Raw genomic sequence first — 26,017 nt, 5'->3', positions numbered from 1 at the left:
ATTATATTCACCAGTCCATTCTGTTCTTCAGATTTTTTATTCACTTGATTTTTAGATTCACTTGTTGGTAGGTATGTATTAGATATCATTTTGTTGTTCATAATTTTTATCTTTACCTTTTTCTTCTTCCTCTTCTTAAAGAATACCCTTCAGCATTTCATGTAATCCTGGTTTGGTGGTGATGAACTCCTTTAGCTTTTTCTTGTCTGTGAAGCTCTTTATCTGACCTTCAATTCTGAATGATAGCTTTGCTGGGTAGAGTAATCTTGGTTGTAGGTTCTTGCTGTTCATCACTTTGAATATTTCTTGCCACTCCCTTCTGGCCTGCATAGTTTCTGTTGAGCAATCAGCTGACAGTCGTATGGGTACTCCCTTGTAGGTAACTAACTGTTTTTCTCTTGCTGCTTTCAAGATTCTCTCTTTGTCTTTTGCCCTTGGCATTTTAATTATGATGTGTCTTGGTGTGGTCCTCTTTGGATTCCTCTTGTATGCGCTTCCTAGACTTGTAAGTCTATTTCTTTCACCAGGTAGGGAAAGTTTTCTGTCATTATTTCTTCTAATAGGTTTTCAATATTTTGCTCTCTCTCTTCTTCTGGCACCCCAAAAATTCGGATGTTGGTACGCTTAAAGTTGTCCCAGAGGCTCCTTACACTATCTTCATATTTTTGGATTCTTTTTTCTTTTTGTTTTTTTGGTTGGGTGTTTTTTGTTTCCTCATATTTCAGATCTTTGGTTTGATTCTTGGGGTCCTTTGATCTACAGTTGAATTTATGTATATTCTTTATTTCAGACAGTGTATGCTTAATTTCTGACTGGTCCTTTTCCATTTTTTTGGCATTCTCATTAAGGTCCTTGAAGGTCTCACTAAGCTCCTTGGAGGTCTCATCAAGTTTCTCAGCGGTTTTTTTAGAAGATTCTTGAGTAACCTTATAAATGTGGTTCTGAACTCTATGTCGTCCAGTAGTTTGCTTTCCTCCATTTCTTTCATTTGTGACATGTTTCTTTGTCTCTGCATTTTGCTGCTTCCCTGTGTTGATGGAGTGGCTTTGTGTGGTAGGTGACCTATAGGGGCCAGTAGCTCAGCCTCCCCAATCACCTGAGGTGGATGCTCTTTTTTTTTTTTTTAAGTGCACAAATCTTTTTTTTTTTTTTTTATTGATTTTTTACAGAGAGGAAGGAAGAGGGATAGAGAGTTAGAAACATCGATGAGAGAGAAACATCGATCAGCTGCCTCCTGCACACCTCCTACTAGGGAAGTGCCCGCAACCAAGGTACATGCCCTTGACCGGAATCGAACCTGGGACCCTTGAGTCCGCAGGCCAACGCTCTATCCACTGAGCCAAACCGGCCCTGGCGAGGTGGATGTTCTTGGTACACCCCTTTGTGGGCTGAGTGCAAAGTCTTGGTGTAGTTAAGCCTTGATTGCTGTTGGTACAATGGGAGGAATTGACCTCCACGCCAATTGGCTGTGAGGACCCACTGTGTCTATAATGGAAGAACTGCTGCACTGGAGACACGCTTATGGGGCAGGACTTGTTTCAGTGGGGCTTTGGTGCTCACTCAGTCTGCCTCTTGAATGTGTCACTTATGGATGTGAGGAGTTGAAATCTGGTGTTGTCTCACACTGACCACTAGGTACACTGGCTTCTGGATCTCCAATGGGGTGCAGGTCAGCTACTGTCTGAGGCCACCCAGCAGGAGGTACAACGAGAACTACAGTTTTCTCCTCTTTGCTTGGGGTTTGGAGGTTTTGGAGCTGTCTGACCCGGGCTGCTAGTTTGCTATGTTAAGCTGTGATAGGGCAGGCCATTCATATGCTAAAGCCGCTGCTTGGAGCTTGGGTGGGTTTGTAGGTTGTGCAGGGCGGGGTCTCAGGGCATGAGTAGTCTAGGGTGTGGCAAACAGGGATGGCTGCCAGTAAGCGGGCTCTGCGTCTCTGACCACGTCCCCACGTCTCGCGCCCCAGTGCAGTAAACAATTATTCCTGCGCGCAGCCCTGCAAGCAAGCCACTCTCACTTTCCGACCCGATGGCAAACAGTCCAGCTTCTCCCCGTAGGAGTTTGGGTCCCCCACGTCTCCCCAGAAACTGGAGTTCGGAGTAATCGGGAGCTTATCTCCCTTTGGGTTGAAAAAAGCAGCGCTCCCAGTCGCCTGCCGCCAGCCCAATTCGTGCGCCTCCGTACCTCAGCTTTTCAGCGCTTGTGCACGTCTCAATGCTCTTTTCTCTTTCCTTCTAGTTGTAGAATTTCCACTCAGCCAGCTTTCCCGTGGTTCTGGGTGATAGACGTTATGTCTTTTAGTTGTAGTTTTGAAATTGTTGTGCGAGAAAACAGTTTAGGTGTTTACCTACGCCACCATCTTGGATCCTCCCCTGTGTATATATCTTTAAATCAGCTAATACATGTAAAAGCTCTTAAAACATGTTTGCTAAAGAAAAAATCATAGCCCTGGCTGGTGTGGCTCAGCTGGTTAGGTGTAGGCCTGTGTACCAAATGGTTGCCGGTTCGATTCCCAGTCAGAGCATATGCCCAGGTTTCCAGCTCAATCCCCACTGGGGGGTGTGCAGGAGGCAGCTGATCCATGTTTCACTCTCACATCGATGTTTATCTCTCTCCCTCCCTCTTCCTTTCTCTCTCTCTAAAAATTAATAAAAATATTTTTAAAAAATCATAAATGTAACCTTTTTTTTGCTTACCCTCACATTCTAAACTGATATCCAAACTAGATGTGTACTTGTAACGAGAGCTTATAAATTAGAGTAACAGAATCTTAGCATGAAAAGCCTCTTTTAATGATAGCCTAATTTAATATTGAGTATTAGGAATTTTATTTATTATTTTTATACATTTGTGTGTTTTTTAAAATACATTATTATTGATTTCAGAGAGGAAGGAAGAGGGAGAGAGAGATAGAAACATCCAAGATGAAAGAGAATCATGGATCGGCTGTCTCCTGCAAGTCCCCCACTGGGGATTGAGCCCACAACCCGGGCATGTGCCCTTGACCAGAATCGAACCTGGGACCTTTCAGTTCGCAGGCCGATACTCTATCCACTGAGCCAAACAGGCTAGGGCAGGAATTTTAAATGTTGGTTGAGTGCTTCCTACATGCAGATAGACACAGCAAAAACTTGATAGACACACCTGTCCTTAAGAGCTTACAGCCAGTGAGGAACCTTAAGTGTACTTGTGAGTGTGAGGATGTTACGTTTTGAGACTAGGAGAGTAAATGGCAACTATTAAAAGCATTCACTTGTAGCTATTTAACTTTTAATCTTCATTAATCTATTAGAACACAACTTTACTTCACATGCTATAAATACTGGTAACATGTTTCGGATGGACACAAGGGATATTGAATAAATATTAATAAATATTAATAAATGAAGTTAATTAACAATTCCTTTGAGAAACATGACTGATATTTCTTCTTAAATGTAATCAAGCTAATTTAGAATTAGTCCTGATGCAGATATTTCCATGGTTATGAAATAGTTATTTACATAGAGGTTCCTGTCATACGTGAAATAAACTTATCAGAGTTCCAGGAAGCACAAATGTTTCTAGATGGAATATTGTGCATATGTGGAGTTTGACATTGTAAGAATCCTATGGTGAATCCTTTCATAAAGGAAATAATTATTTCTGAATTATTTTTCTCTTTTTTGTTAATATACACTTTCACTCCTATATTGTTTAAAGCAGAACACTAAGTGTTGTTCCACAAACTATTCAATCAATAGAACTTAATTTTATGCATATAAAAATTCACTGGGTTTGTATCTTGTTCTGTCTTTACTACCATGGAATTTGGGATCAGCGATTCACTTATTTTTGCCTCAGTCAACTCATCAGTAAAATGGAGAGATTAATAGCGCTTTACTTCTTAGGAACATGGGGAGGCTTTAATGAGATAACCTCTGCAAGGCCCTTAGGCCAGTGTCCTGCCGTCAGTAGGTGTCCCCTCTGCGACTGGGTGAGTGCAGCTCTGCTCATGCAAATATGGAGTCCTGGCCCATATCTGTGATTGGCTGCTCAGCAACAGCCAGGTGGTCGAATGGTTAGCTTTCCCCAGGATTGGCAGGTCGGTTGGTTGGTTCATTCATTCATTCAGCCAGTGTTTCCCGTGCCTCCGCACGTCCAGCCAGTTTGGTGTGAGAAATGAGGGGTGAGCGAAGCAGACCAGGCCGGCCTTTTCCCGGAGCTGTGCGCTGCGTGGGCAGGGAGCAGGTGCGTTAGGATAGCCCTCGCTGCACTCCGCACCCGCCGCTGCCAGGCGGTCTGTGCTTCCCAGGTGCTACCGCACCGACCCGGCCCTCTCGACCGCCCCACGAGGCGGAGGAGGAAACTGAGGCCCAGGGGGCGCCCCTTTGGCCGCTGCGTCCGGAGCGGGATCTCTAAGGGCCGCGTGTGCCCGGATTGCGGGCGGGCGGACGGCGCAGGGACACTCGGGCTCCCGCCTCCCGCCTCCCGCGCAGGGCAGCCGCCCCACGTGACGGGAAGCGGCGGCGGCGGCGCTGCCGGCCCAGCCCAGGAGCCGCGGCCGGAGCGGGCGGCGGGCGGCGGGCCCAGGCCGCAGGGCCGGCGGGACGCGGGGGCCGGCGGGCGCCGGGCCGGTGAGTGCGGGGCCGTGGGGCGCGGCCGGGGCTGGAAGCGGACGGATGGGGAACGAGGGGTGCCTGGGCGGGTCGCGAGCGGGCAGACGTGTGCGCGGGCAGCAGTGCGTGGGGCATGTGCCTGTCAGATCTGGGACAAGGATGCAGGTGGGGGGTGCCGGTGGGAGGTGCGCCCGTGTACACATGCAGGGGGCAGGCGGCCCGAGCGTGGGGTCCGCGGTGTGGAGGGAGTGGGTGTGTGTCTGGGGAAGGTCTGAGACCTAGTCCTTGATTTGGGGTGAGCTGTTGGTTTTCTGGAGGGAGGACCTGGGAGGACTGTGACCCAGAGCCCCTTGCCCCTCCTCCCCTGTATGGACCGGTTTTATTGCTGTAATTGAAGCTCTTGGGATTTCAGAACTCAGTTCCGGGTCACACCCGACCTGACTTGCCCTGAGCCGGGAGACTGGGCAGGGTGTGTTGGGGAGGAGGGCAGAGACCTCGCCCCGTTCCCCGCCCAGGGGCTGGGAGCTGCCACCCCACGCGATTTGCCTGTCCCAGGCCCTGGGGGCTGCAGGGGAAGCTGGGGTTTCAGCTGCCTCCCTGTGTGTCAAGTGGGGATGACTCTAGAGAGACAGAAGCTCTTCTCCGTCGCCAGTTGTCTGCCTGCCGCTGTCATTGTTTCTGCTCAGGGGCTGTTGGGGGACCCTCACCAAGCCCCCAAGCCGCTCTGGGGGCCCTGCCTGGCTGCTGGAAATGGGGGTTCACACAGTGCTTAGTGCAAATGACCGTATTGGGTGCTGGGGTTTATCCCTGATGAAATGCCTCAGTGATTGCAGCGACAGGGCAGGCACGGAGGGAAGTGGAGGAGGCTCCTGCAGTGAGCTGGCTGCGGGGAGCCAGCACTCAGGCACAGGGGCCTGTGGGTGCCGGTGGGCCCTCCTCCCAGACTTGCTTCTCTCTTTGTCAGCCAGAAGCTTCCAGCACTAGGTCACATAGGAAGGAACATCTGGCCAGCTGCTTCCTTTTTCCTTCCAATTCTGCCAGCCAAGCAGCCTCAGCAGTCACAAGAGCTGCCTTTCTTTGGTATCTGGCCCTAGAAACAGCCCTGACGGGACTCCTTGGTAGTCTGTCTATAACCAGCCTTTCCCAGGCCCCAGTGTGTCCGCTCCACGTGGGCTCCAACCCTGATTCTGCCAGTCAACCCCTGCAAGGCAAAAATCTGTGTTTGGACTCCCCCCAAACTTAACTACTAGTACAGTTGTCCTCGCAGACACCAAGTCCTCAGATTCTAAAGTCCCTTATATAAAACTAGGGGCCCAGTGCACGAATTCGTGCACCTTGAAGGACCTGTGGGCCGTGAGGCTGAGGTGGGCACAGGGGCAGGTCTCGGCCCATCCTCTGTGCCCGTGCCCAGCCCCTTCCGCCATAGCCTCAGTCCCCTCTCTACCGGCAGCCCTGCTTCCGCTGCCACTGCTGAAGGCGCGGAGCTATTGAGGCTGGTGCCAGCAGCAGGTGCAAGCAGGGTGGGCGCCGTCAGTGGATGAGAGTGCCAGGTGGGACTGTGGCGTGCAGGAGCAAATTCATGTATTAGTGGACCCATGAAGGGTCCCGATCGCCCCTCAGGAGCAGGGGGAGGTGGAGAAGCCCTCAGGGGCCGTCAGGACGGGCGCCGGACGCAGGCAGCCAGGTGCAAGCGGCGGCTCTGGCGCTGGCTGCGGGTGTGAGGGGGTCGGCACCAGCAGTGGGTGTGAGTGCTGGGTGGGACCGCGGCATGCAGGAGCAAATAATTTTCAGTAACCACCAGAGGCTTCCCCAATGATAGCAACCCTCCTTGGTCTGGCGCCCCCACTCACCTGCTCCACCATCCTGCTGCAGCCGACACTGACCATGTTCCGCGCTCTGCCACCTGCTGCCGTTGCCCGCCATGTTCTGCGCGCACCCTCTGGTGGTCAGCACACGTCATAGCCACCGGTTGTTCCAACGTTTGGTCTAGTTGCATATTAGGGTTTTATATATATAGATGACCTAGAATGATGCATATAGTTGGTCCTCCACATCTGTGGATTCTCAACTGCAGATTAAAAATATTGTTTTCATCCCTAGCTGGTTTGGCTCAGTGAATAGAGCGTCAGCCCACAAATTGAAGGGTCCCAAGTTCGATTTTGGTCAAGGGCACGTACCTCAGTTGCAGGCTCAATCTGGGGCAGACTTGATCCAGGGCACGTGTGGGAGGCAACCAATTGATGTGTCTCTCTCACATTGATGTTTCTGTCTGTCTCCCCCTCCCTTCTACTCTCTCTAAAACTCAATGGAAAAATATCCTTGGGTGAGGATTAACAAAAAATAAATAAAATGTTGTTTTCAACTGTATATTTGTTTTTGAAAAATTCATGTATTAGTGGACCCATGCAGTTCTAACCCATGTTGTTCAAGAGTCAACTGTAATGGTTAACACAGTGAATGCTTTCCTCTGGAGTTAGGCTCCCGGTGGGTTCTGATCCCAATTTGCTGTGCACATCACAGTATATACATTGTACAAAGAAGCCAGGTGATACCCTGCCTTTCCTCCTCCAAGCCCACCTCCAGCAGCAATCCTCCGGCCCTCGCATGGGGAGGAGTTAGTGCATCACTGCAGGCTCCCAGGATGCTGCAGCCTCTGCCTAACCCTCAGCACAGGGATTTGTAAGGGCCTATTCTCCCATTAAACAGCTCCAGCTGACAAGTTTTAAAAGCACAGAGCTTGCTGTTTAAAAAGTGTTCAGTATTCTAGGCCTGATTTGCAGCTAGCATTTCTTTTCAGGAAAACCAAGTTGTTATTATGGCTTATTCCTTCATGCCAATATTAAACATTTGTGATCCTTTAACAAAGCTCAAGGAAGTTTTACTTAATGAGTTACACATCTTCATCTTGGGCTGAATCCAGTGCTCATTAGAAATACATTAATCATTTGTAGTGACCAGGTGTTTGGATACTGACTGCCAAGAAATTTGGCCCACACTTCACAACTCATCTCTTCTGTGGTAAACCTGGCCTGTTTCTCTTTATTAAAAAACTAGTGGCCCGGTGCACGGCATTCGTGCACATTAAAAGGGGATTAATTAGAGGACATAATTTAATATTGCTATTTGCCCTTTCTCTATAATAGAAGTGTCAGAGATGAAAGAAAATTAGTAAAATGTATATGAAAACCTTCCTTCTGTCAGAGTCTGAGGTGCACCATGGGATCCAGAGTCAAGTCCCCGCCCACCCACATGTGCCTCAGAATCGCATGAGACCCAGACCCGGCCGCCCCCTCCCCCCTTTGGGCTAGATCCAGACCTGGCCAGTCCCACACCTGTCAAGCCCCGCCGGGCAGGGGGTGTAGCCTGAGGTCCCCCAGCCCAGACCAGGGTGGAGGGTGTGCCTTAAGGTCTCCCATCAAGCCGCGGTGGGTGGGGGGCATGGCCTGAGGTCCTCCATCAAGCCCTGCCAGGCAGGGGGGCGCAGCCTCAGGTCCCCCGGCCCAGCACGGGGAGCAGGGCGCAGCCTCAGGTCCCCCATCAAGCCCCACCGGCAGGGGGGCACAGCCTCAGGTCCCCTGTCAAGCCCCGCTGGGCGGGGGGCATGGCCTGAGGTCCCCTGTCAAGCCCCGCTGGGTGGGGGCACGGACTGAGGTCCCCTGTCAACCCCAGCCAGGCAGGGGGGGCGCAGCCTCAGGTCCCCTGACCCAGTGCTGGGGCGGGGGGGCACGGCCTGAGGTCCCCCGTCAAGCCCCGCCAGGTCGGGGGTGTGGTCTGAGGTCCCCTGGCCTGGTGCTGGGGTGGGGGGCGTGGCCTGACGGCCCCTGTCAAGCCCCACCTGGTGGGGGGCGTGGCCTGAGGTTCCCAGCCTGGCACTGGGGCAGGGTAGCAGCCTGAGGTCCCCTAGCCCAGCACCAGGACGGGAAGCACACCTTGAGGTCCCCCATCAAGCCCCACCAGGCGGGGGGCATGGCCTCAGGTCCCCTGGCCTGGCGCCTGGGGCAGGGGCCACAGCCTGAGGTCCCCTGGCAAACCCCAGGGGGGTGGGGGAGGGCGTAGCCTCAGGTCCCTGCTGATTGCTCATTAAGGCTCCTTATGGGAACTTGGCCTCAGCTGTGGGTGCAGCCATCTTTGTGACCGAGTGATGGTCAATTAGCATATTCCCTCTTTATTAGATAGGATGCTAACTACTAAATCTGAATGTAGAAGTAGCAAGCTAATTGGAGGCCCCCATGAGCCTGAGTGTGTTGTGCAGAATGGGAGAAGTCACTGGGCGTGTTGTGAAGTCTTGCAGGTGATTTGAGACCAAGATCTTTTCTTGATAGTCAAGTAGCTGCCATCAAGTAAATTAAAGATTCAAGAAAAACAATATATATAAAAGAAAAATTGCCCAACATCCAGAAGGCACTGGATAATTCTTTGTAGCTGTTTGAGGTCCAGTATTGAGGAAAATATTAGGAAGAAAATGTCCTAGAGACCCATACTCCCAGTCTACGCCTCTTCCCTTCCTCTTCCCCCTCCCCCAAGTCCCTTATTCAGTTATGACTGTTGACATTTATATTATAGGGCGTATATGATATATACATAGGCAATACACATTATATGCGTATATAAGGTATATATAAATGGTATATATGTGTGTACATATTCACTATTATGTATATTTACATATGTAGCTAAATAAGTTTGATTAGTGTTGCCCAGGAAAAGGATTCTATCTGTGACGAGTCACACATCGGTGCGTGACAGAATAATGTCAAGGTGACCAGTTAGATGTTAGGCTTGAGCTGTATTTTTAAAGAAATATTCTTTCAGGTCATTGGAACAGTTTATTGTGCGATAACGAGTCTTTTGTGATCTCTGTTACATGAGTGCAAAAGAACATGAACTGGTTGTCCGGTAGGTCCTCGTTTTCAAAAGAGGGACAAGTTGTGTTTGGCACAAGTCAATAAATTAGTTGTGGATTCCTGGCAGATCTCAAGATTGAGCAGATGTCTGTGAGAACTTAGGGAAGAACCTGGGCCTCTCAGAGGTGTGGTTCTGTAAGGACAACTTATGTCACATAAAAATATATCCTGCTTTGATGAGATTACTAGGTTGGTAGTGAAACATGTAAGGAGATCATTCTGTATCTGAAATTTAGCAAGGCAGTGCTGACACCGCATCCCACTGATTTGTGACAGAAGGGGTCAGAGAGTAGGTGGCCCATTCTGGTGCAGAGAAACCAAAGGGGCAAGATGAGGGGGGATAATAGGGTGCCTGCTCTAGCTCAGGGTTCGGGCCATGCTGAGCAAGGGCCCCACAGTAGGCACTACGGCAGGACAGTCATCACAGCCCTCATACCACAGTGGCCTCGTGGGTAGAGCTGTTGTTTTCTTCAGCAGGACTGAATTCTAAGAGAGCATCTGAAATCACACTTGCCCCCTTCAGTCAACAGAGTGCAAAGAATATGTCCTTGGAGACAGAAAGAGAAACAGTTTGAAGTCCCTGTTTTATCACCTGGTAGCTGTGTAATCTGGAGCAAGCCACCAGAAATCTCTGTCTGCCCATAATAATCCCACCTCTTACAGTAATGTGAGGGTGAAAGGACATCACTTCTATCAAGTACTCAGCATCTGCCCAAACCCAGTGACTAGGGGCTCTCAGGAGGCAGCCATCAAGGTGTCGGCCAGGGCCGCAGTCGGTGGTGCCCGTCCTTTGTCTAGACTTGGAGCAACAGGAGCAACTGTACCCTTGGGCAGCCATGTGGCTCAGTGGATGAGGTGTGTGCTCTTGAGGCAAGCTGCCTGGGTTGGAATCTCCGCTCTCCATGGTCATTCAACCTTTTGAACCTCCATTCCCTGCAGGTGGAATAATCATAGTACTCGCCTTCTAGGCTCGTTGTGAGCATGAAGAGAGCATTTAACAGGGAGCCTTCCAAATGTCTTAGCTCCCCTACAATAATGTCACCACCTTGTGCTTCAGAGGAGCTAGATAATAGTGCAGGGGAAGCATGTCAACCAGTCCCATTCCTATTTTACAAGGAGGTGACAGGCCCTGACGTGTCTAAGTGACTTGTCTAAGATCAAAAGAGTTGGCCAAGCCCCTGGAGCTCAGGACCCCAGATTAATATTGAGAATGTCTGCTTTGCACCAAGCCCACTTTACCACCCCTCACTGTGTGGCCCAGGTTAGCTCCAGGGCCTTGAACCTTATGCAGAGGGGGTGGTTAGGAGGCCTCATCTCTGCTCCTCCCAGCTCTGCATACCTGAAGCCCTCCTGCTCATCATCAGGGCCTCCTACCTGCCTGCTTCTCCCGAAGCTCAGAGGATATCAGATTTTGGACCCAGCAGGAGTCAGCTGACATTTACCCCAATCCAGTCTGAATTCATCTATGAGAAATATTTCAAATGAGCTAAGGTCCCAAAGTCTCCCCTTTGAAATACACTCTCAGGAGAAAAAATTTAATAGGTAGATATTATTCATCCCTGTAATTTTAAGTTAGGACACTAAATTTAGAAAATTCATCACCAAAAGTTACTGAATAAAAAAGATCATAGGGCCTGGCCGGTGTTGCTCAGTGGTTGAGCATCGACCTATGAACCAGGAGGTCACAGTTTGATTCCTGGTCAGGGCACAAGCTCGGGTTGTGGGCTCAATCTCCAGTTGGGGGCGTGCAGGAGGCAGCTAATCCATCATTCTCTTTCATCATTGATGTTTCTATCCCTCTCTCCCTCTCCTTTCCTCTCTCTGAAATCAATAAAAAACATTTTTTTTAAAAAGATCATGGAATCGCTCCCACGGCCTGAGTTGCCTCGGGAGTCCGCTGGGCTGCTGGCCATGGTGTCCGTTTTCTCCTTTCTGGTTACTGACGCAGTTCGTTCCGAGCATCTCTTTTCCTGCTAGAAGAGGAGATTCTCACCTCTCCTCTTTTTTGAATAATCCAAGGTAAGATGATAAATAAAAAACTGTGATTACATTTGCCTTTTTATGTTCACTTTCTGTTTCGAAATAACTGGCTTACTAAGGGGTTGAACAACAGTACTGCGCTCACCTACGCTCTGGTCCCCCTTGCTGACATCTGGCATGGCCACAGTGTAGTGATCAGAACTAATACTCTACTATCAGTACTACTGACCACACTTTATTTGATTTCACCAGTTATTCTACTAATGTCTTTTCTGTTCCACGGTCCTTAATCTCTAATCTGTGACGGTTCCTCAGCCACCTCGTTTTTCATGATCCTAGCACTCTTGAGGACCATCGGGGACTTTGTAGAGTGTTCTCAGTATGGGGTAGTTTGGTGTGATCTCATGGTTAGGCAGTGGGGATACAGTTTTTTCAAGAGCACCACAGTGTTGGCATGACTCAATCACTTTAACTTAATGTCGAGTTGTATTCTGTGTCCCTCTGAAGTGACAGGAGCAGCGGTCATGAAACTTCCCTGGGTCCCTCGGGAAGGTAGGTCACTGGTGTCCAGGCCCCAGGAAGTAGCTCTCCCTCCTGCGCCCGCGTGAGGTGGGACAGAAGTGTCTTTCGTTCCCTTCATGTTTCTCTTCGTTCCATGTGCCCAGTCTCCCAGTCACCCTGCGATGTTACCTTGAGGATTTAGGAGAGCTTTTTCTGAGTCAGCTGCAGGTTAAAGAACAAAAATGTTAAGCTTTCTTATCACACAAAAAATTAGGTTCGTGACCACTGGGCCTTTGAGTCCTATCAAATCTCATATGCCTTTAGAGTGGCAGGAAAATACTTCATATTTCCTTTGTTCTGGAGATGATGCTGATTGTAATTATAGTCGATTTGTATCTTAAGAGGAGAGCTGATTGGCCCACAGACCATTCAAATTCATCTTTCGGGTGCTAACTAAAGTTTTGAGACAGATGTGATTTTATGAAGTGTTTTATTTCTACAGACTATGAAGGTGATTGTCAGAGTGCCAGTGGAGTCACCCAGAGGAATGAGGTGTTTAGCTGTTTGTTTGGAGTAGAGGACTTCAGTAACATTTCATTTTGCTAAGCATGAAGAGAACATCTGCAGGTAGCTTGCAATGGAAGAACTTTTGCTAGCAAGGTTTGTCCAAACACACCCAATGAAGAATTTTGAGTTTGTGATTTGGCTATTCATTCCGTCAGGAACGTAGGCTAGGCCAAAGGAAAAAAATGTGTCCAGTCACACCTACCTCACTTGCTCCATACCTACGACAGCATGGCCGGGAGAGGAAAGATGAGGGTGGGGTGATCCGGGACCAGGGAAGAGAATGGGAGGGTCAGAGTTTATGCTCAGTGCCGCAGGATGTCAACACAGAGGCTGGACCCTGGGCAGCAGGTCCCTTAGTAACTCTACACACTGTTCCTGCTTATTAATTAGCAAGCTGCCCTGAGCCAGGCTGAGTCCATGCCCTGCCCCGCTGAGCCCACTGCCTGACTTCTCTGGGCCATCTCAGTCCAAACACCAGGTCAGCCTCCACTTCTGAGACCAAGGAACTGGGTACAAGCCGGTAAAACAGCGGATTCCTTTTTTGTGTGTGTGTGGCAATTTTGAGTAAGGCTGCTCTGCGTATTCTTGTATGAGTCTTTGTGGATATTGGTATATACTCTAGACAAATGGAAACATTAAATGTGGAATTGTGGGGTGACAGGATAAATGCATGTTTAACTTTATAAAAAAGCAACAGCTTTCCAAAGTGATGGTGCCATTTTGTACTCCTTCCAACAAAGTATGAGACTTCTAGTTGTTCTGCATCCTCATTAACATCTAGTGCAGTCTTTTTTTTTTTTTTTTTTTTTTTTTTTTAGTGTTGTCAACTTTTTAATTGTAGTGATTCTAATAGTTTTGAAATGGTACATCATTGTGGCTTTTTGTTTGTAGTTTTTGTATATTCTGGATATGTGTGAGCCCTTTGCCACATATATTGAGATTTTTTCTCCCAGTCTGGGGATGCCTATTCATTTCCATAATGGTATCTTTCACTGGATGCAAGTTTTATTTTAGGTTTTGTAAAATCCAGTTTATTAACTTTTTCTTTTATGGTAGTGCTGTTTGTATTCTAAAAAATTTTTATGTACCAAGTTCCCAAAGACATTCTTCTATGTTTTAGATTTTACTTTTAAAATAATTTGATGTATCTCAAATTAATTAGTCTATATGGCCTGAGGTAGGGATAATTAATGTTATTTTTTTCTCATAGGGTTATCCATTTGTTCCAGCACCATTTATTGAAATGACTTTCCTTTCTCCATTAAATCGCATTGGTGCCTTTGTCAAGAATCAATTGAATGTATATGTGGGTCTAATTTTGAACTTTTTCTTCTGTTCTATTGATCTGTCTTTCCGGATGTCTTAATTACTGCAATTTTATAGCAGTTTTTAAATCAGTTAATTTAGGTCTTCAACTTAGTTCTTCATTTTCAAGGTTGTTTTGACTATTCTAGGGAGTCATGTGCTGCTTAATGACTCAGATACATTCTCATTGTACGAACATCATACGGTGTGCTTACACAAACCTAGACGACATATATAGCCTATTTCACACCTAGGCTAGATGATGTAGCATATTGCTCCTAGGGTATAAGCCTGTACAGCAGTTACTGTACAAAGCAATCCAAGATTAAGTCAAGCACAAGATAAAATGATGCAATCAGGAGATGAGGTAAATGTGAAATGTGTGAGGCTGCTGCCAGTGTAACATGGCATTCTGTTTTACAACACACTTTTTTTTTTAATAAGTAGAAAGAGCACACTCTAGGATAATGATTAAAAGTGTAGTATAGTAAATATATAAACTGGTAACATGGCTGTTTATTACTGTCAATAATTATGTATTATACATAATTGGATGTGCTATACTTTTATATGACTGGCAGCACAGTAGGGTTGTTTGCACCAGCATCACCACAAACATGAAAATAATGCATTGTGCTGTGATGTCACCACAAGTACAATGTCAATAGGCAATAGGACATTTTCAGTTCTGTTGTAATCTTATTGCACCAGCCTTGTATATACTGTTTGTTGTTGATCAAACATTATGTGACACATGATTGTATTTTGATTTCCATTTAAATTTTACAACCAGCTTGTCAATTTCTACAGAAGAGTTTGCTGGGATTATAATTTTGGTCTTCTTTAAGGTATTACAAGATTTTGTGATTTTCTTCATAAAGATCTTATACATCTTTGTTAGATAAAATTACTTCATGTCTAATTTTTTATGCCATTGTAAATGTCTTTTGTTAAGGTTAACGTTTTCTTTTTGTGTTTTTTTTTTTAATATATTTTATTGATTTTTTACAGAGAGGGAGGAAGAGGGATAGATAGTCAGAAACATCGATGAGAGAGAAACATCGATCAGTTGCCTCCTGCACACCTCCCACCGGGGATGTGCCCGCAACCAAGTTACATGCCCTTGACTGGAATCGAACCCGGGACCTTTCAGTCCACAGGCTGACGCTCTATCCACTGAGCCAAACCGGTTCTGGCAAGGTTAACGTTTTTAATTATTGTTCTATGTAGGAATGCAGATTAATTTTGTCAACTGATAGGTGTTGGCGCCAATTCAATGCCAACAGAAATCCCCAGTTTGTGGGGCAGTGAAGGAGGAAACTGTATTCAGTGCAAACCGCTCAGTTGTGATACAGCACGACTGTGGGAAAGCTTAATAGTGTTACAGTTCAATTATGAAGCAGCACAGCATGGCTGCAAGACAGCCCTGGGACCTGGCAGGCCCCTCTCCAGCTAGGTAGCTCTGCTCTGCTCAGATCTGCTCTGCTCCAGCATCCTCTGTGTTTCATCTTCAATGTTTCAACTCCAGCCAGGGAACAGTGTTCAGTCTTTGGTGGAAAGGGAATGTGCACTCCTGGAGCTAGAGGGGAGGTGGTTTATATGGACAGAAATCCTCACTTCTAGTCCCAGTAGTAGGGCCTCACTCCTAGACAGATTGGTCTGTCCTCATGCAAATAAGAACTCCAAATCATCATAGTTTGATTGGTCCAAAAAGCACTGTCCTGATTAGTCAGAATGGAGCCTCTCTGATTGGTTAGTGAAGATCGGGGTGGAGGGAGAATATAGCTGCACAGCTCTGATTGGATGGGGATAGCCTCAGCCCTATTGGTTGAAATACTATTCCAGGAACTCCTTTTAAGGGCTGGCTCAGATGACAGAAACACAGTGCAGGCAGGCACCCCAGTGCGGGCTCCTCCCTGAAGTATAGTTTGCGAGAGAGGTCCCTGTATGCAAATGGTTGCTAGGCTCTGCTTTTTAATTTTTTTAATTTGAGCCCCATTAGCCACCAGGAGCCCTTTTTAGTAAGTATCTTCTTTCTCAGGGTCCACATATATTGATTTTTTAATTAAACAATATTTCTTAACTTTAAAAAAATTGTAATAGGTTGTGAGAATCTATGCAAACACTAAAATCATACGTAAATAATTATAGTTTTAAATTATTTACAACTATTTTCTTTTTCAGCCTAGCAAAGTCTTCCAGGTCAGAGTTGGGTAGAGATATAGTATTAGTTTGCTAGGGCTTCCATAACAACCTACCAGGAACTGGATGGCTTAAACAACGTAAATTCATTGTCTCACAGTTCTGGAAGGTAGAGTCTGAGGTCAGGGTGATGGGCAGTGTTGGTCCTTCTGAGGGAGAATCTGTTCCCCGCCTCTCACCTAGCTTCTGGGGCCTCAGGCATTCTGTGGCTTTACTGTCCTTCCTCTTTGTGTATCTATCTCTGTGCCTAAATATCCCCTTTTTATAAGGACATCAGTCATATTGGATTAGGGCCCACCCTAATGACCTCATCTTAATTTGATCATGTGCAAGGACCTTATTGCCACAAAAGGTCATATTCACAAGACTGGGAGTTAGGACTTCATATTTAGGGGAACATAATTTAATCCATAACAGATGGTGGTAATCTTGTTCTTTGTTTTCTGTTTTTTCTCTTTTAATTTGTAAACATGGCGTGCTAATTAATATTTAATACTTTTGAATATGAGTAAGAATGATAGATGGTTTTTCTTTTTTTCTACATCCTTATCTGGTTTGGATATCAAAGTTATACTTTATACTGGCTTTATAAAATGAAGTGTGTGATATGTTCCTTCATTTGAATTTGTTTTCCTAGACTTGGCATTGTGCCATGGAAAGTATAGGGCCTCTGAAAACCTATATGGCTGTTGTAAAGAACACAGAAAAACATTTTTTTGAACCTTATGGGTAATATAAAAATCTGCTGCCCAGTCCCATGTGTAGCCCAGAGAATAGAATTGTTGTTGTTGAGCTGAGGCTTAGGAATCATGAAGAACCGCAGGAAAGGTGCCCCAGCAACATGTTCTTTTATCAGTGGCAACAGGTGTGAATTAAAAGGTAAAGTTTCTGTGTACATCTGTAGAAGAAAATTAGTATTTTTATATTAGCATTTTCAAAGACACTCACTCTGATTCTCGTTATTACCAGTGGCAGTGTGCATACTCGTATTTGGTAGAAAGTAATTACTAATATTTTCACTTTGGACCTTAGCACATGTTGCTTTATGTTGTTACTTGATTATTTTTCCAGTCCTGTTTCCTTAATGAGATTGGGAGACTCTTGGGATATGGAAGTGTTTTCTAGAATTTTGTTTTGCACACGTAGAGGTGCTTGTTGCATGTGTAGAACCTTTTTTTAAACTGTTGTCCATATACAAACCGCAACCTCTCAGTGCACAGAATGACACCCAACTAACTGAGCCACACCAGCCAGCGGGCACAGATTGTTTGTTTTTTTTTGTTGTTATTAATTTGTATGAATTGCTTATATATCTTGTCATTAACCCCTTATCTGATGCATGGTTTGCAAGTACTTTCTTCCATTCCTAGGTTGCCTTTCATTTTGTTGATTGTTTCTTTTACTGTGCAGAGCTTTTTATTTTATTTATTTTTTTAAAATTGATTTTAGAGTGTGGAAGGGAGAGAGAGAAAAACATTGATCAGCTGCCTCACCTCCATTTCTCTCCCCCTGCCCCACACATGCACCCCAACTGGGGATCAATCCAGCAACCTAGTTTTGTGCCATGATCCAACATAAACCCACCGCCTTTTGGTGTATGGGATGGTGATCTAACCAGCTGAGCCACACCGGCCAGGGCCCTGTGCAGAACCTTTTAGTTGGATCTAGTCCCACTTGTTGATTTTTAAAAAATATATTTTTTTATTGATTTCAGAGAGGAAAGAAGAGGGAGAGAGAGAGATAGAAACATCAATGATGAGAGGATCATTGATCCGCTGCCTCCTGCATGCCCCACACTGGGGATGGAGCCCACACCTGGGCATGTGCCCTGACCGGAAATCCAACCGTGACCTCTTGGTTCATAGGTCAACACTCAACCACTGAGCCACGACTGCTGGGCCCACTTGTTGATTTTTGCTTTTGCCGCTTGTGCTCTTGGTGTACCATGAAAAAATCATTACCCAGGCCAACATCAAGGAGTTTCTTCCCTATATTTTCTCACAATTTTATGGTATCAGATCCTCTGGTTGTTGATTTCTAATTTCATACCATTGTGATGGAAAAGATACTTGGTATGATTTCAGTTTTCTTAAATTCACTAAGACTTGTTTTGTGTCCTATCATATGGACTTTCCTGGAGAAAGTTCCGTGTACACGTGAGAAGAACATGTAGCTGCTCCTGTTGGATGGAGTGTTTTATAATGCTAAATTCATTTGATTTGATGTATAGCTCAAGTTAGTCCATTGTTTCCTTTTTATTTTCTGTCTGGATGATCTATCCATTGCTGAAGGTAAGATACTGAAATCCCGTATTATTATTGTTTGATCTACTTCTCCCTTGGGATTTGTTTGTGTCTGCTTATTATATTTAGGTGCTCTGATGTTGGGTGCATGTGTATTTATAATTGTCATCTTCTTGATGAATGTACCCCTCTGTCATTATATAATGACCTTTTTTGTCTACTGGTTTTGGCTTGAAGTCTATTTTGTCTGTTATAAGCACAGCTACCCCCACTTTCTTTTAGTTTCTACTTGTATGGAATGTCTCTTTTCATCCTTTCTCTTTGAGTCTTTGTGTGTCTTTAAAACAGAAGTGTAGGCAGCTTATAGCAAGGTCTAATTTTTTAAATCTATCCAGCCACTCTGTGCCTGTTGATTGGTGAGTTCAGTCCATTTACAGAGTTTTTGATTTCTGATGTTTTCTAACATTATTATGTTTCTAATGTTATATCTCTAATGTTGATATCTAATATTTGTGATGTTACTAATGCCAACTTACTATTTTCTGATTGTTTTGTATTTTTATTGTTCCCTTTTCTTTCAATTTCTGCCTCCCTTTGTAGATTGGTGATTTTCCACGGTGGTATGCTCTGCATCTCCATTATTTCCTGTGCATCTGCTCTAGATTTTGGCTTTGTGGTACCACGAAGTTTACATAAGACATATCATAGATAACTGCCCATTTTAAGCTGCTAGCAATTCAACTTAGATGATCTACAAAAGCTCCACCCTTTAACTCCCCTTTTTATATTTTTTATGTCATCACTCACCTCTTTATATTGTGTATTCATTAACAAGTAATAGCTGTAGTTATTTTAATACTTATTTCCTTTGACCTTTATGCTGTGTTAAGTGGTTGGCACATCACTCTGTTCATATTGAGTTTTCTAAGTCTGACTGTATGTGCACCTCTACTGGCGTTTTGTGTCTTTATGTACATTCTCATGTTGCTGAGAGCGTCTTTTCACTTCAGCTTGAATAACTCCTTTCAGCATTTCTTTCTTTCTCTCTCTTTTTTTTTCTTTTTTCTTTTTAGAGAGTGGGAGGGAGGGGGAAAGATATGAGAGAGATACATCGATTGGTTGCCTCCCACAGGAACCCTGGGCTGGGGATCCAACCTGCCACCCAGGTACGTGCCCTTGACTGGAATTAAGCCCTGATCCTTCAGTGCGTAGGCCAATGCTGTAACTACTGAGCAATGCTGGCCAGGGCTCTGTTTAGCGTTTCTTGCAAGGCCGGTCCAGTGATGGTTTTGTTTGGGAAAGTCTTTACATCTTCATGTCGGAAGGATAACTTTGCCAGGTAGAGTTTTCTTGGCTAGCAATTTTTATCCTTCCACACTTCAAATATGCCTCCTCTCTCTCCTGGCTTGTAGGGTTTCTGCTGAGAAATCTGTTGATAACCTAATAGGGTTCTTTGTTTGTAGGTTATGGTGTCCCCTCCCCACCCAGCTACTTCTAGATTATTTTTATTTTTGACAGTTTCTTATAATGTGTCTTGGAGAAGTTTTGTGTTTTTTTTTTTTTAAATTGAGATAATAGGGTGATCTTTCCAAGCTTTGATATCTAGTTATCTTCCTGGGTTTAAGAAATTATCAGCTATTATTTCATATATATATATAATTTTTAAAAATTGATTTCAGAGAGGAAGAGAGAGAGAGATAGAAACATCAATGATGAGAGAGAATCATTGATCGGCTGCCTCCTGCACGCCTCACCCCCCCACTGGGGATTGAGCGCACAACCCAGGCATGTGCCCTGACCGGGAATTGAACCCTAGTGACATCCTAGTTCATTGGTCGATGCTCAACTATTGTCTCTTTTAATACATTGCCTGCTCCTTTCTAACTCTCTTCTCCTTCTGGAATCCCATTGATCACATATGCTTTTTTCACTCTTCATTTTTTTTTCTTTGTTCTCCCCTGACAGTGTTATTTCACAACTAGAGGCCCAGTGCACAACATTCATGCACTGGTAGGGTCCCTAGAGGCTGCCAGCTACCAGCCAGGTACTCCCTCCCTTCCCCTGGCCTCCTGCCAGATCCAGGGCCTCCCTCCCTTTCCCCGGCCAGTAACTCCTGGAAGAACTCCGGTGGAGGGAACAATTTGCATACTATGCTTTTATTATATAGGATTCCTGTCCTCTAGCTCACTCACTCCATCTTCCATTTGCTCTGCAGATGCCCTCTATTGCATTTTTCATCTCACTCTGAGTTCTTGAGCTCCAGAATTTCTGTGATTTCTATCTCTTTGGTTAAAACTCTCATTTTGATCATGTATATATTTTTTGACAATTTGGTGAATTGACTCTGAGTTTTCCTGTAGCTCATTGAGCTTTGTCAAGACAGCAATTTTGAATTCTTTTTCAGCTAGGTCACAAATTCTGTGCCTTTGAACTCAGTGGAGAATTGTTTTCTTTTTGCAATGACTTGATTTCTTGATTTTTCATGTTCCTTGCAATTTTTCATTGCTGTTTTCACATTTGAAGCAGCAGACACCTCCTACATCTTTGCTAGTTAGTTTCTATGGGGTATTCTGTTTGATGGTGTTATATTATCTGGGTTTTCTCCCTCTCTATGGGTGCACCTCCTGCATTCTTCATGTTCCCTCTTGTGACTGAATCCTTAAACTTTTATGACTTCTCTGCTTCTTACAACTCGCTGGAAACCTCTCTTGTTTTCCAGAAGGTGGTGGTATAGCTCAAGTATGTGGTTTCTCCCTTGCTCATTTTCTGAGTGGGCTCCCTGTCTGCCAGAGTTCTCTCTCGTGCTGCACACAGAAGCACACAAGGAGCTGGCACAGAGTGAGGGGAGGTGTGGGTTTAGTGCTCAGGCTCTGGGGTTACCTGCAGACCCAGTGGGAGATCCCTGGGTGTGATACGCCCAGAGGCTGGCCGGTGGGCTTCCTTCCTGCTGCATCTGATTCCTTTCATTCCCTTTGAAATTCTCATCTGCCTCTTTCCCAGCCCTTTGTCCTCCCAGTGTTCCTCTCAGTCATGGAGGTCTTGCTGGGCATCTCCAGCCTCTTCCTGCACAGCTGGGTAGCCAGGCACTCACTCACTGCTGTCCTTTCCTCCACGCATGGCCACAGCAGGGAGATCAGCCCCTGGGCACTGTTTCCCTAGGTCAGTGATCTGCAAACTCATTAGTCAACAGAGCCAAATATCAACAGCACAACAATTGAAATTTCTTTTGAGAGCCAAATTTTTTAAACTTAAACTTCTTCTAACGCCACTTCTTCAAAATAGACTCACCCAGGCTGTGGTATTTTGTGGAAGAGCCACACTCAAGGGGCCAAAGACCCTCATGTGGCTCGCGAGCCATGGTTTGCCGACCATGGACCTAGGTGGTGCGTGCTGGGAAGTTTCCCTTACCGCTGCCTCTGCTGTGACCAAGCTCCATTTTGTTTTTTTGTTTTTTCTCCAGTGCAGTGGTTCCCAACCTGTTTTTGTCCATGCCCCACCTAAGCATCTCTAAAATCCTGATGCCCCCTGCTCCCCCGCCCTGTGACATGCAATTCTTATTTAAAAAGTGAACTCCTTTTCACATGGAGGAAGCCTCAAAGGCCATTAACTTGGTCTAAACACGCTTCCGAAGATCCTGGCATCCATGAAAGAGAAAAATAAAAGAACAAAAGGACAATTGAAGTTCTGAGGAAGAAATCACTAAGAGATTGTTAAAATAATAATAATATGAAATCATATGAAAAAATAGCAAATAAAGTTTTAAAACATAATAGAGAACTGAAATGCATAAATATGTCACAATATATATTTATATACTATATATGAGGCCCCTAGAACCATAAGAAATGCAAAAAATTCACTGTTAATAACTCATTCTCGAATTGCCTCCCTTAAAAGTCAAATTGCTCCTGTGTGAGGCATGTGCCCGCTTTGGGAACCACTGCTCTAGTAGTGTTCTGGAATCTCCCTGCAGGACGTCAGGACATGTGCAAATCCTCCCTTGTCTGTACGTCTGCCCAGGTCAGCACTGGCATTCTCTAGGTTTTCATTCCAGCCGTGGGGAGAGGGGTCAGGGCAGGCCTGTGGTTCCATGGGCGGTACCGAGTTTTGTCTGCCTGTCACTGCGTGTCTGGGTGGGTAACCCTCCCCAAGTCCCCACAACACCCACAGGGGAGCTTTTATTTGCAGATGGATGTCTAATTTGTTGTTTAAAAAGGGCAAAAAGGAACGTCTTACTCTACTGTGTTATTGGCAGCATTCTCCTGCTTTTTATAAATTACCATTTAATTATTAAAGCAGGTCCCTTATTTAAAAGCCTATAGTAGGACACTTATTTTTAGCAAGACTGAGTCACTGATTACCAGGTAATGAAACAATATTGCATGTCTTTTTAAATATTATAGAATTATGACTTTTTAATAAACTGAAGCTCTTTTTAACAACTCTCTCCTCCTCCTTTCCTTTGCTGTCCACCCCAGTATTTAGGCTAAATACGAGGTGTTTGATTGTTTGTTTTCCATATACATTTGGCTCTTGAGCAATGCGGGTTGAACTGTGCAGGGCCACTTATACGTGGATTTTTTCTCAGGTGACCCACTCAGTTCACTGTGTTGCAGAAGACCAAAGAAAACCAAGGACTCTTCAAAGAAAAGGAGGGACACTGTTTAATACGTCAGCGGACTCAGGGAACAGCCTTCCAAATCTGAGTGAAGGAACATGCATGGGGCCCTCCCTTATATCTCCCTGTGGTCCTTGTCCCACAAACATGGATTATGCTTCCGGTCCTTTTCGCGGGCCTTGCAAGAAGGCCCCCAGGTGTTAGGGGTCTCCAGGCCATATCTGATGGTCTGGCCTGGTGCCAGCGTTAATAACCCTCCCTCCGGGGCAGTACACTGTTCACAGTAACAGGTTCTGCAAGACCAGTACCTGGGAAGGAGAGAGGGACTTAATTATAGGTTATCAGGAATGTACACTGAGCTTGCTGGCTTGGATTCAGATCACTAGCCCCGAATATCAGGGTTACATTGGAATTAGCCCTTCTTAGCCTTCTCAACTGGACCTGTGCAGTTCAAACCTCTGTTGTTCAAGGACCAGCTGGAGGCTGGGAATCCGCATGTGCAGAGGGCACTTTAATTTCTATGTGGATTTTCAACTGCGTGGGGAGTGGGCACCCCAAATCCCATGTTGTTCAAGGGCCAAGCTGTATTCTTTACGGCAAACATCTTTTGTTTACTTCTTATGCTAGGTAAAGGTAGAGACTAGAATTATGGACAATATACTTAAAGACGTTAAATAGCGGAGTGCGAGTACGAGTGCCTGAAGCCTGCTTCTCTGTTCCTGCTGCAAAGCGAGCCACAGATTTCATCTCCCAGCAGAGGAGTGGCTGCCCATCACCATTCGCCCATCACTGAAGGAAGAACCGTTCTGTGTTACTTTACTTTCACAGACTTCGGGTGTTTCAAAGCTTTCATTTCAGTGTTTGTCTTTCATTCATTAGGATTTAAATGGAAACAGCCGTGTCTAGGGTGGGTTTTGGTGATTCTGCTTGGTCATGGCACATAGACGGTGGTGTGTAAACCTGTCAGATCAAAAGCCCTCTTCCCCAGCCCTAGGCTTTCCCGGGGGCCCTGGAGGGTGGTGCAGCCCAGAGAGATGGATGGATGCGATTCCTTCTCTCTGAGGCCTTCTGAGCGTCTTCCCCAGCGCTGTGAGGATGAGCTCATATAAATGAAATGACTACATTCTAGTCTGTCTGTCAGGGGGACACAGGTCGCCAGCTCAGGGCCGTGGACAGCATTGCTCGTCTCTTGGAGCCCGGCTTGGGAGTTAAAAGTAGAGTACTCAGGGGGCCGTAGAGACCCACAGGAACTTTCAGTGAGAGATTACATGGGTTGGCTTAATCCTCAAAGAATCATATGAAGTAGGCGCCATCATTACTCTCCTTCAGGTTGTGGCTTAGGCCCTTGATCGGTTCCCCCCAGGGTGTGGACAGGTGTGTGATGTGCAGGTGTGTGATGTGCAGGTGTGGGTGGTTTCCCCAGGTGTGTGATGTGCAGGTGTGTGATGTGCAGGTGTGGGTGGTTCCCCTCAGGGTGTGGGCAGGTGTGTGATGTGCAGGTGTGTGATGTGCAGGTGTGGGTGGTTCCCCCAGGTGTGTGATGTGCAGGTGTGTGATGTGCAGGTGTGGGTGGTTCCCCTCAGGGTGTGGGCAGGTGTGTGATGTGCAGGTGTGGGTGGTTCCCCCAGGGTGTGGGCAGGTGTGTGATGTGCAGGTGTGGGTGGTTCTCCCTAGGGTGTGGACAGGTGTGTGATGTGCAGGTGTGGGTGGTTCCCCCAGGTGTGTGATGTGCAGTTGTGTGATGTGCAGGTGTGGGTGGTTCCCCCAGGGTGTGGGCAGGTGTGTGATGTTCAGGTGTGGGTGGCTCCCTCAGGGTGTGGACAGGTGTGTGATGTGCAGGTGTGGGTGGCTCCCTCAGGGTGTGGACAGGTGTGTGATGTGCAGGTGTGGGTGGTTCCCCCCAGGGTGTGGGCAGGTGTGGGTGGTGCAGGTGTGGGTGGTTCTCCACAGGGTGTGGGCAGGTGTGGGTGGTGCACATGTGGGCACATGTCTGATGTTCCCCTCAGGTCATGTAGCTTCCCCAGGTCATGTAGCTACTAAGCAACAGGAAGGGATAGGGAAGAACTGAGGTGCCAGTGGAATCCTTACCCCAGACCTGAGCACTCTGTGATGCACAGAGGGGAACCGGAGGCTCCCTGTGTGTAGCTGTCACCACCCCAGTGGACAGGGGGTAAGAAATTGTAGCATTCTGAAATCTTTGAGTTGATTCCTACCCTTCCCCGATGCATACATCTTTCTTGAACATTTCCAAGGACACGTCCAGCCTTTGCAAGGTGATTAAGGAATTTAGTTTCTCAGGAGGCACCCGGTTCGGGGCAGCTTGCAGTGGCAGACAGTTCTCGAAGCCTCCCGCTCAGTCCCCTGCAGTCCTCGGAGCTTGGCTCCCTCTCCTGCGTGAGGGTAGCAGGGATGGAGATCAGGGACAGGCCACCTTGCCGCTTCGTTGCCTCTGCCTTCATGCAGCGTAAACTCCAGCCCTTCAGAGGGAGAAGAGGAAGCCAGGCGAGCTGGGCAGCCTGTCCTCAGTGGGAGGGACCATTACCTGTCAGGCCTATGACCTCGCCAGCCCTCCCAAGAGATGCAGGGATGTGCCACGTCTTTCCTCCACACAGACACACTCACTCTGGAGGCCAGCTGTGGTGCTGGGACACGTGCACCCTCATAGGGAAGAATCCAAGGAAGCGAGTGTGGTTCTTGCCCAGTGTTCCTGACAAGGTCCAAGGGGCAGGGTTTAGCAACACCATGTAGTGCGTCCCACCATTCACTACATGCAGAACTCAGGGCAAGATCGTGAGGGTCGTTTCTACCTTTTCCACACAGTTTCATGTTGTCTGTGGGGAGTACATGTGCTTGTCTTCTGCCCACAGGTGTGTCTCCTATGCAGAGCGAGGAAGCCCACATGGACCGCAGCATCCCTCCCCCTCTTTTGGATGAGCGCTGGCTCTCCTGCTGGCCTCTTCCATTGGCCTGGGGGAGGAGGCAAGTGGGAGACCTTTTGCCTTCACTGTTTTTAGCAGTGTTGAATGCTATGCTTTCCTTTCCCTGAAGTTGTAACTGAGGAGTCAGTGTATGTTTATTGTGACCGGAAATGGCTCTGCT

General features: G+C 46.5%; 1 protein-coding gene across 4 annotated transcripts in view; it reads left to right on the top strand.

Annotated features, from left to right (window-relative positions):
- Positions 1-4,515: 4,515 nt before the first annotated feature.
- The window catches only part of TGFBRAP1 (transforming growth factor beta receptor associated protein 1), a 65,169-nt gene continuing 43,667 nt past the window's right edge, over positions 4,516-26,017 (top strand). For all 4 annotated transcript variants that reach the window (XM_080686984.1, XM_080686981.1, XM_080686983.1 and 1 more), the window contains exon 1: positions 4,516-4,616. The gene's annotated coding sequence lies outside the window, so the exon portion shown is untranslated. The remainder of the gene's footprint in view (positions 4,617-26,017) is intronic.

This window comes from Plecotus auritus (assembly GCF_963455305.1).
Source record: "Plecotus auritus genome assembly, chromosome: 8".
In the NCBI taxonomy this organism is placed as follows: domain Eukaryota; kingdom Metazoa; phylum Chordata; class Mammalia; order Chiroptera; family Vespertilionidae; genus Plecotus; species Plecotus auritus.
The sequence above is the reverse complement of the archived record's forward strand: the minus strand, read 5'-3'. Positions and strand labels throughout refer to the sequence as shown.